This window comes from Festucalex cinctus, chromosome 2, assembly GCF_051991245.1.
Source record: "Festucalex cinctus isolate MCC-2025b chromosome 2, RoL_Fcin_1.0, whole genome shotgun sequence".
In the NCBI taxonomy this organism is placed as follows: Eukaryota; Metazoa; Chordata; class Actinopteri; order Syngnathiformes; family Syngnathidae; genus Festucalex; species Festucalex cinctus.
The window spans coordinates 21,075,051-21,085,183 of NC_135412.1; positions in this window are offsets into that span (position 1 = coordinate 21,075,051).

Consider the following 10,133-nt stretch of genomic DNA (forward strand, 5'->3'; position numbering starts at 1 on the left):
GGGTGTGTGCGTGCGTGCGTGTGATGGTCCGACGTCATCTGTCAAACGGAGATGTTGTCCTACGCGTTTTAGACATGACAATGCCATCAAGACAGTGTAACGAGATGGGACTTTCTCCCAATCCAAGTTTGTGGTTTCGAAGCGTTGACCTTGTCATGACACAAGAAGATCTGCTCATGTTCAAGCAATCTTCTTTTGAAGCTTTCCACATTTTGTTCGCACTCAAAGCAAGAACTCACATTTGAGGTTGTTGAAGTCCTACAAATTCATTGCTCCATTAAAACACTTTTGGTTGATGTCAGGTTTACCTGTTTGACATCTATTAAACAAAGGAGAGAAGACACTCAGTTCAAGGCTCGCGAGGAGAGAGGAGAGGAACTGACTGATACAATTCACTCCTGCACTCTCTGAAGAATCCTGTCCTCACCCTCTCTTTTTTTTGTTTCTATGCGGCCACGCCCTAAGTTATATGGGTGTTCCAACCCTAAAAATGCAAACGCAAGGCATAGTTGGAACACAGTGTACTTGTTTGTCTATGTGAGTGGAAGATTGCTGAGTACATGTGTGGTCAAGTTTGCAATCATTTCTGAACAGAAAGCAGGCGACCTCAGCAGACTGGATCGAACCATTCTGCTGCGTTAGATGTTGTGGTTCTTCAGCTTTTTAAGTCATCTTCAAATAGCCAGGCTATGTGAATGTGAGTGGGAACAGAACAAAGCATTCTTCATTGCAAGCAGAAGCAGTTCTTCATTGCAGGAAATGTATAACTTATTATTTACAATTATTCCTACGGTTGATGATCAAACAACTAATAAAGATGCCATTTTTGGCCATGTAGTTCTTTTTTAGGACTAGACTTTAAAAATGCACAATTTTGAGTCACCTTTTACTGTGAGGAGCGTAAGGCACACCTGTGCAGTAATCATGGTTTCTAATCACCACAATCAATTCAACTTCAATTTGGTAGCCAAGCCAATTTGGTCCATTTTGTTTGGAACCGCTTACCCCGGAGCCCAAAAGTCACCATCACAAAACTTTATTTATTTATTTATTTATTTATTTATAGGCATGGTCTTCTGTTTTCACTCAGGAAAATGCACTATATAGATTTTTACCCATGATCCCCTTCTCAATCTACACCTCTTAGCTTCTGTTAATGTGTGGTGGTGATTTTTGTCCTTAGAATCGATTAATCGATTGATTATTCAATTGATTGACTAATCGCATTCATTTGAATTTTGCATTAAAGTGTATAACAAAAGCATAAGCAAAAGCGCTTTACTTAAATATATATATATATATATACTTTTCAGTATGACTATGCAACTTTGCTTTTTTTCTCTACTATTATTGTTTTCAGTCGGTTGAAATCGCTAATAAAGGCTGCATCCATTATAAATTGAAATAAAATGTTTCATGTATTAACCCCCAACGTGGACGCACAAACGGACTTTATCTCAATGTGACTCTGGCAGCACATTTAACTAATGGCTGCATTAGTCATGTGATCTCGTCTATGACATTTATGATGCTAAAAGATGTTCCACTCTCGCTGCTCACAAACGCGCACACACTTACAAATAAAAGGATTTCACTTCAGTTAAATCATAAGATAAAATATAAATTCACAATTGCATATTTGGTTTGTGTCATCCTAAAAAAAACAATATTTCTGATATTCTAAAATTGTTCACAGTGCTGAACGAATGATGAGCTTCGGCCACAGACGATGTTGTAAACGCCGAGTCAATACTAACTCACTCATTGGCTCGCGCTAACCTGTTTTGTACTGACCAGTTTGAGTGGCTAGATCTCGACAAGCCATCTGTTTGTGCGCCTGTCCATATAGTATTTAGTGCTCTGTTTACATATTTCATTGCTTCAATTTGAAGCACAATCAATACAGATGTTTTTTTGTTTTGTTTTTTTTGTCAGCAAAGAACTTGGTTGTACGCCATGTGGTCATATTTCATGATTATATAATTATCAGAGACCCTCCACAATGTTTTGAATTTATACAATTTCACTTCAATGTATGATGTTATGTACATGCAATCAATATTGATTCTTTGTTCATCCATCTAGGCCAGCGACGTACAGTGACCGACCAATCAGAGGACAGAAAAACGCTGACATCATTGAGAGCCATCTTGACGGCACTGTGAGGACGAATTATTTTGAAATCTGATTGGTTGAAGAAAAATACCTGTTCCTAATATTAGTTGAAGTAATTCTGAAGTCCTTGGGCAGATTAGATTGACATGGTAACAGCTCGAGGGTGAAATCTGATTGGACAAAACAATTATGAATTGTCAATTATGAATTCCTTTGTTTGTTTGTTTTTATTCTATACTGAAGACATAACGTTTCAGATCAAAATCTGAATATGAGACAATAGTTCAGAATCCCAGATTTTATTTCATGGTATTTACATATCGATATGTTAAACAACCCCCATTTCATTCCCCGTTTGAAATGCTTTTCAGGCCTTTACTGCAGCCTCTTTCAGTTTGTATTTGTTTCTGGGGTTTTGTTCCTCGATTATCCTCTTCAAGAGTTAAAATGCATGCTCAATTGGGTTATGGTCTGATGTATTGATTTGGCCTTTTTTTTGAGTGTTGACGGTGTATTTTGGGGTGTCTTGTTGCATGATGACGCTTCTCCCGATTCATGTGGATGCGTTTTTCCGTATTTGCATTTTGCCGTTCCAATACTTTTGGAGAACTGTATATGAATTTCACGAAGGTGTAATATGTGTTAATGATTAAATTGCAGTGAGATGTAGAGTGGGAGCACTCCTGCATCAGTAGCCCCCCCCCACCGGAGGGCAAAGTTTGAGGTTCAAAATTCCACACACCCTTTCATCAGTGTGAGATTTACTGTTCTGATAAAGTTGTAAATGTTTGCTTGCAAGTAAATTGATGAGGGGAGGAATGTATGTCGAAAAGTTTTCAAAGCAAACAAATTTGAAGAAGACGGAAAGCGGCTGATGTCCTTCCCATTTCCAAGACAAATGTCAGCGCTCGCTCGCGTGCATGCGTGCGTGTGAGACGGTCACCATTGATCCCCTGTCATCCTGATCACATTACAAGCCCAACCCCTGCCCACCACTCCGATTAAATCTACATTTTTAATTTCCCTACATGGATGGCCAAAAAAAAAAGAAAAAAAAAAGGGGTAGATCGTAAGAAGAAGCTGTGGATGACGTTGGGGAGGTTCGAGACTTCTGGCCTTTTGGATGTTGATAGTTTATCAACATCGCAAACATTGAAAAAAAGAAACCTCGCAAGCTTTTATTTTGTATGCTTAATGGCTTATAATAGACTTGAAATAGAATTATGCGGTCCTTTTATCCACTTTAGCGGCATTTACTGAAAACAAAATGGTGGGCAAACTGATTTTGCTATTGTCTATCTTAAAGAACATTACAAGATAAAATCAGATTTTGTTTTTGTTTTTTTAATTTAAATAAATGACCTTATATTGCACACTACAGTATGCACACTGCAAAAAGAATGAATTGACTCTCTGGAGTGACCTGTAGGAAGGACACCGCTACACTTGACATGCTTCACCTTAATACTATTAATAATCCGACTTGTTTTCATTAAAGTCAGCGGCCACTATACCGTCTATAATCCTACACACACACACACTGTATGACCATTTACCATTACGCAGAGTAAGTCAAATCGATGACATCCTGATCACTCTCCCCCAAATTACACTGGTGACCTTGATCGACCTCATCAAGTTTTTAGAGCTACATGATAATCACATAATCCGGACAATTTTTTTAGCTTGATTCCTCCCAGTTTCGATTATAGAATCATTGTATTATATCTTTTTTTAAATCTTACCAAATCACCAAAATCGGGTCTAACCTGCCCCGCGCTGCGCAGGATTTACGCCAGTCACGAAAATAGAGCCCTTAAAGATAAATCATGTTACCACTAACGTCAGCTTGTTTACAGACCTATTGCTAGCGTTGTATTGCTAACACTACATATGCTGTCTCTATTAGGGCCCGACAGATTAATCGTCCGCCCACTATAATTGGCCGATTATTTCCAAACATCGACCAAGACAATCAGCCAATTGGGCCAAATGGCCGATTATTTTCCCCTTAAAAGTTTCCGACGTTGTGAAATTACCATGAACTCACCATTTTGCTTGCGTAGCATTAGCAACTAGCAAGTGTGTACTAGTGTATGTTATTCTGGTTATTGTGTTGTCCCTAAGTGTCCTTTAAGCTGTTTAATGACACCGCAGTTGGAGTTAACTTTAAAATTAAATACATGTCAAGAATTATATCTACTGTATATTTAAACACAAAACATGCTTTGTTTTTAAAACATTGCTAGCCTAGTGCTAACAGGAAGTTAGCATCGACTTTGGGAGTGTTTTTCCTTCAAATAACGAATATCCACACACAAATCTTACCCACAAATGAGATAAAACTACACAAAGGCACAAATTCTTCCCAATTTGTGAAAAACTAGTTAGTTAATAGAATTTAATCATATATTTTTGAATCTGCAGATTAATCGGTAATTGGCATTTTTTTTACTGCCACTAATTGTTATTGGCGTCTAAAAATGCATATTGGTCGGGCCCTAGCCTCTATCACCATTTATCACAAATGAATATTAGTGAAGAAAAGTACAGTCACGAACGAATATTTCTAGACTCGATTAATCGACTAATCAGATTCATTTTAATTTTGCATTAAAGTGTATTACAAAAGCATTTTTCCCTGCAAATGACTGTTTATTAACCACTGATTGATGGTTATTTCGTACTTTGTATTCTGTACAGTGATTTAAAAGAATAAATAAATAAATACATAAATGTTGTTCTATGTTACCGGTTCAGTCATTGTTTTCCAAAGTAAAAACAGATTCTCAGGTTTTCGTCGGTCCTTTGCTTCCCCACATATTTCCTTCCTCCTCTTCCATTGAACTTTTCCCTCTTCCTTATTTCTTCATCTGTCTCGTGCTGGCCGCACCATTAACTCATAAATCCAATACGGGCCACCTAAACACTATCTGTCTTCTGCCAACGGAAAGAAGGATTGGATGGAGGGAGCATTGAAGAGGATCAATGGCTCCCCTGACTGTCAGCCTGCTCACTTGTTTTCGCATCCATCTACCAACATCGTCTCCTCCTCCTCCTCCTCCTCTTGCTGCTGACTTCTTCTGTATTCTTCTTGTTGGGACCACTTTTTATCAGAAAGGCTTGACGCCAGCAATCTAGGATATGACAGGACTGCCAAGTGACGAATTGTCATCCCTGCGAAGTGGCGGTCAAAATATATTTGGAAGATTATCCAACCAAAAGTTGATCTGAGGTAATTTCCATGATGACACGTATATTTGCAATTACTGATTTGATGCGTGAGCTCAATGGCAAAATCGTGGTCATGTTATTGTAGGTTGGATGAGTGGTTCTCAAAATGAGCCTTAGTATGGGGCGCCACAAAATAATTACCAATAACTTATAATGTCATATTATTTTAAAAAGGCATACCTCCATATGGGCACGGGCATACCAATAAAACAAACATAATAAACCAATTGGTTTTCAGGCGATTAGCTCTGATATGATTGTGACATGTAGTCACATACATCTGACATGATTTTTTTTTATTTTATTTTTTTTTATTTAAGGGTTTATCGTTACAGAAATAAAGTGCATTATTTGGTGATATGAAAAGGCATATTTTCCATGAATATAGTCCTAATTTTTTGGCGACTAAGACTCTATTTCTGGTTAAAATATGTCTTGCATCCCTTGTAAAATTCAGATTTAAATTTCAAATTTTCATGTCTTTTTTATCTGAAAAAAATACAATCATGTGAAAGTTTGACTTTATCCTGACATGTCTTTTTCCCTCATCTCTTTTTTTTCATCTTGCAATAAAATTGCAGGGGGGGGTTTTCTTCTTGAAAATTAATGTAGCATGAGGATTCTATGGGACTCTAGGAAAACAAAATTCTCCATGTTAAGGTATCTATGAACTAGAGTTGTCAAAATTAATCAATTAATAGACAAGTAATCGATTATCAAAATAATTGACAACCGAGTAGGAGCCTTTTTTTTTTTTTTTTCAAATTGTCCAAATCCTCTGATTTCAGCCTATCAACAGTAATTGCACGCAGATTTCTGTTGTCCTTTATGAATGAAGACTGATTATCTTCTGCGTTTAATCAAAATAAGACATTTGCAAACATCTGTTTTTACTTTGGAAAATGATGACTGAACAAGTAAGTAAAATATATCAATCCCCCCCCCCCCTTTTTTTTTTTTTTTAAATCACTATAAAAATATGTAGTACGAAATAAACACCAATCACTGGTTAAAAAACATGTGATCAGTGGGACGGGGAAAATTGTTTTAATACACTTTAATGCAAAATTAAAATGAATCTGATTAGTCAATTAATCAATTGAATAATCGATAGATTAATCAATTCTAAAAATATTCAATAGTGACAGCACTACTGTGAGCCCAAAATTGTTGACAACATACATACACTACAACTTCAAAGTATTTTTGCACACCACTAATGGGAAAAAAAACAAATCCTCCAGAAGGACTTCAAATAGTTCGTACCTTGTACCTTGTTAGTTGTTACCTGCTCTCAAACACAAATGCTGCGCACACGCGCACACACACACCCCTACACTGAAATAAATTGATGAATAATAAAATGCAGGAGGTAACGGTTAGCAGCACGTCTGCCTCATTTAAGATGGAACGTCAGCTTAAATCATTTGTTTTTTTGTACTTATAAAACATCAGTAGTTTGTCAAATTGAATGAAAACAAGTGCATCCCACAAAAAAAAAAAAAAATTGTAATGTGTTTTAACTCATTAAATTCCAGAAATTTTCACTGAAGCAATCCCCTTCACTTCCCGGCTGTTTTACTGGATTTTGACTGATTTTGCAAGGCCCACAGAATTTTGTGTTCAATTGCTAGAAAAACATGGAACCTACCAAAACAAAGAGTGGAGTCTCTTCATTCATCGGGAAAAAAAAGTATATTTCTATCTGTTTCCGTTTTACAGCAATTAGCATTAGAATATAGATAAGGTTTAGCATTATTCACAAACCTGTAAAAAAAAAAAAAAAACACTGGCAAAAATAGCTTGTTGCAACATGGCCATGGTTGATCTCTTATACTCTGCTGCCACCTGCTGGCCGTTTTTGAATAATTACCATTGCTTCAACCATTCTCTTCAGTTCAGGTGGTGCATTAAAGCCTTCTTTCTGTATGCGCTAGCAAAAAAATAAAAAATAAAAAAAATATATATGTCTTTGGGACACTGGTAATATTTCAAATACAATGTATTTATACATTTTTGTGAGTAAATGAGAATAATATCACCCTACAATATGATCAAAACTTATCGTAATGACATAATCAAAAAGAATGTAAAGGAACTAAGCAGTTTACATTTTCAGCTCCTCAGTAAGCCACACAATTTTTAGTTGTTCTATGCAGAGGATAAAGCATATATGCCTGCAATTGACTGGCGACCAGTCCGGGGTATCTCATGCCTCTTTTCCCAAGGCAGCTGCGATAGACTCAAATGAGAAGTGTCATAGAAACACGACTGCTGGATAATAAAATGTTTTGGAGTTTTGTTTTTGTTTTGTTTTTACCACTGATGGAAAACGGAGTGCATAAACACACACACACACAATCACACATGCGTAAAACGTCATATCAAAGGGGCTACCTCAAGTCCACTGTCTCACACAAAAATACAACAACACACAAACAAACGCACACACGGTCCGTGCCCTTCTCGTGTTTCCTTTGACACGCTGTAATAGATTCCGCGGTAGCTCCACGCCGTGGCTAAGTGGCCTCACCTTTCACTGAAAACAAATCACTCACCCGCTCAGTCTCATTCTTTCTTGCTCACGCACACACTCACACACACTCTTCATTTGTGACCTTCCGTTTTTCTGTCTCCCAGGGGTCCTCTCTTCTTCCTTGCCATCACTTGGGCCTGCCATCCGTTCAGTCTTATCACATACCCTCCCTCGTTTTTTGGCGACTATTCTGTCTTTCTTTTCTGAAACACATTATTTCCCCTCAGACAAAACATTATTTTGATTGTCATGTTAAGGATGAACTTAATTGTCCCCTTTGGGAAGTTTTCCCTGGACAAAGTTGAAGCCAGAAAATGTGGTCATTTGTGATCAATGGAGGGAAGTAACAAAGTCCAAATATTTTTGTTACCACTTTGTTACTGTAATTAAGTATATTTTTCATGGTCTGTTTACTTTACTTGCGTATTTATTTTTTCTTACATTTTTACTGCTTACATTTGTAGACAGATGCATGTACTTTCTAGTCTTTACTTGGTTAAAATGTTCTTGTTAGTTGATGCTGACCCAGCATTTAAAAAACAAGTCATTAAGCACTTTTTTTTTTTAACAAATGTTCAATAAGTACTTCAGTAACCTTATTTTGCAGTGTTTTAAATTGCCATTGAGTATGTAAGTTATGTATTTTTCTAAATTCTTAAAATTAAAAAGGTTATTTTCATAAATGAAAATATGATGCATTCTGAAGAAAGCCAGTGTGTCTAATCTAAAAAAAAAAAAATGACATCAACTTGAAAAGAAGCGGCTCAGGTAATGGATGGATGATGAATGTTTTCGCTTGTGTTGTATCCGCCGTGGTTGTCCGAGGTTCGACCTGAAAAAGAGCACTACTGCCCTCTTGTGGTGGGAGTGTGTATGGCGTGTGTCTTGGCTTTGACTTTTACCGACCGTATGGGTGCGCGCGCCTGTGATGAGCGTGCGTGCGTGCGTGTAAAAGGATAATTATAATTATTTAGGCAAATGTGAAAAAATGTTTTTGGGTTAAAACATTTTTTTAGTATTGAGTTTAGCTTTGGTGTTTTATTGGCAGCACTTATTTCCTGCTAGAGCATTTTGTGATTATAATAAAATATAGATCAGACATTAATCAAGTGGAACTCCCATTTTTGCTTCATGCTCGCACCATTTTTTGAAACAACCAGACAACCCCATCATCTTGGAAGGATAACCTAAAATAAAGACATCTGTGTTTAAGGATGATACTTTTGATATAATCGGGAAAAGGAGAATATCAATATGTAAGTCTTGCAACACAACAAAGGCATTTAGCTCAATTTGTAACTCTAAAACCCATGAAGACAGTAACCTATGTTAACTTTAACTTTACAGGTTCGCTAATCAATAGCTGGTCAAACATTTCACGTTCATTTAGGGCTATTCAATTAATCAAAATTCAATTACAATTTCAATTATTACACTCCAAATTTTGTTTCATCCAACTGGTTAGTAAATCCACCTCCCAGTACTGAGGATGCAGGTTTGAGTCCAGACTCCGGCCTTCCTGGGTGGAGTTTGCATGTTCTCCCGGTGCCTTCTCCGGGTACTCCGGTCTCCTCCCACATTTCAAAGACATGCATGGCAGGTTAATTGGGCGCTCCAAATTGTCCCGAGGTGTGCTTGTGAGTGTGGATGGTCGTTCATCTCTGTGTGCCCTGCGATTGGCTGGCAACCAGTTAAGGGTGAACCCCGCCTACTGCCCCAAGCCAGCTGGGATAGGCTCCAGCACCCCGCGCGGCCCCTGTGAGGAGTAAGCGGTCAAGAAAATGGATGGAAGGATGTTTTATCCAAAAGGAACTTGCATAATTAGTCTTTCAAAGAATTTTATTTGTGTTAATATTTTTTACATTTAAACATTTTCTTGTTTTGTACCAAAAAAATAAATGATTGTCCTAATCCATCCATCCATCCATCCATCCATTTTCTTAACCGCTTTTCCACACTAGGGTCGTGGGGTTGCTGGAGCCTATCCCAGCTGGCTTGGGGCAGTAGGCGGTGTACACCCTGAGCTGGTTGCCAGCCAATTGGAGGGATTTCAATTATTACCAAAATAATTGTGACAAATACCGAGCACCGTGCCGCCTATTTGGATTGTCAATAAACTCAAAGACAATACAGAGGCCATTGGTAATTTGACCAGTTTTTGGGATATTTCGTATCTCAAGTTTGATATCGACACCTTCTTAAAATAATGAAAATAAGTCATTTTTCCAGATTTTACAGGAAATACAAA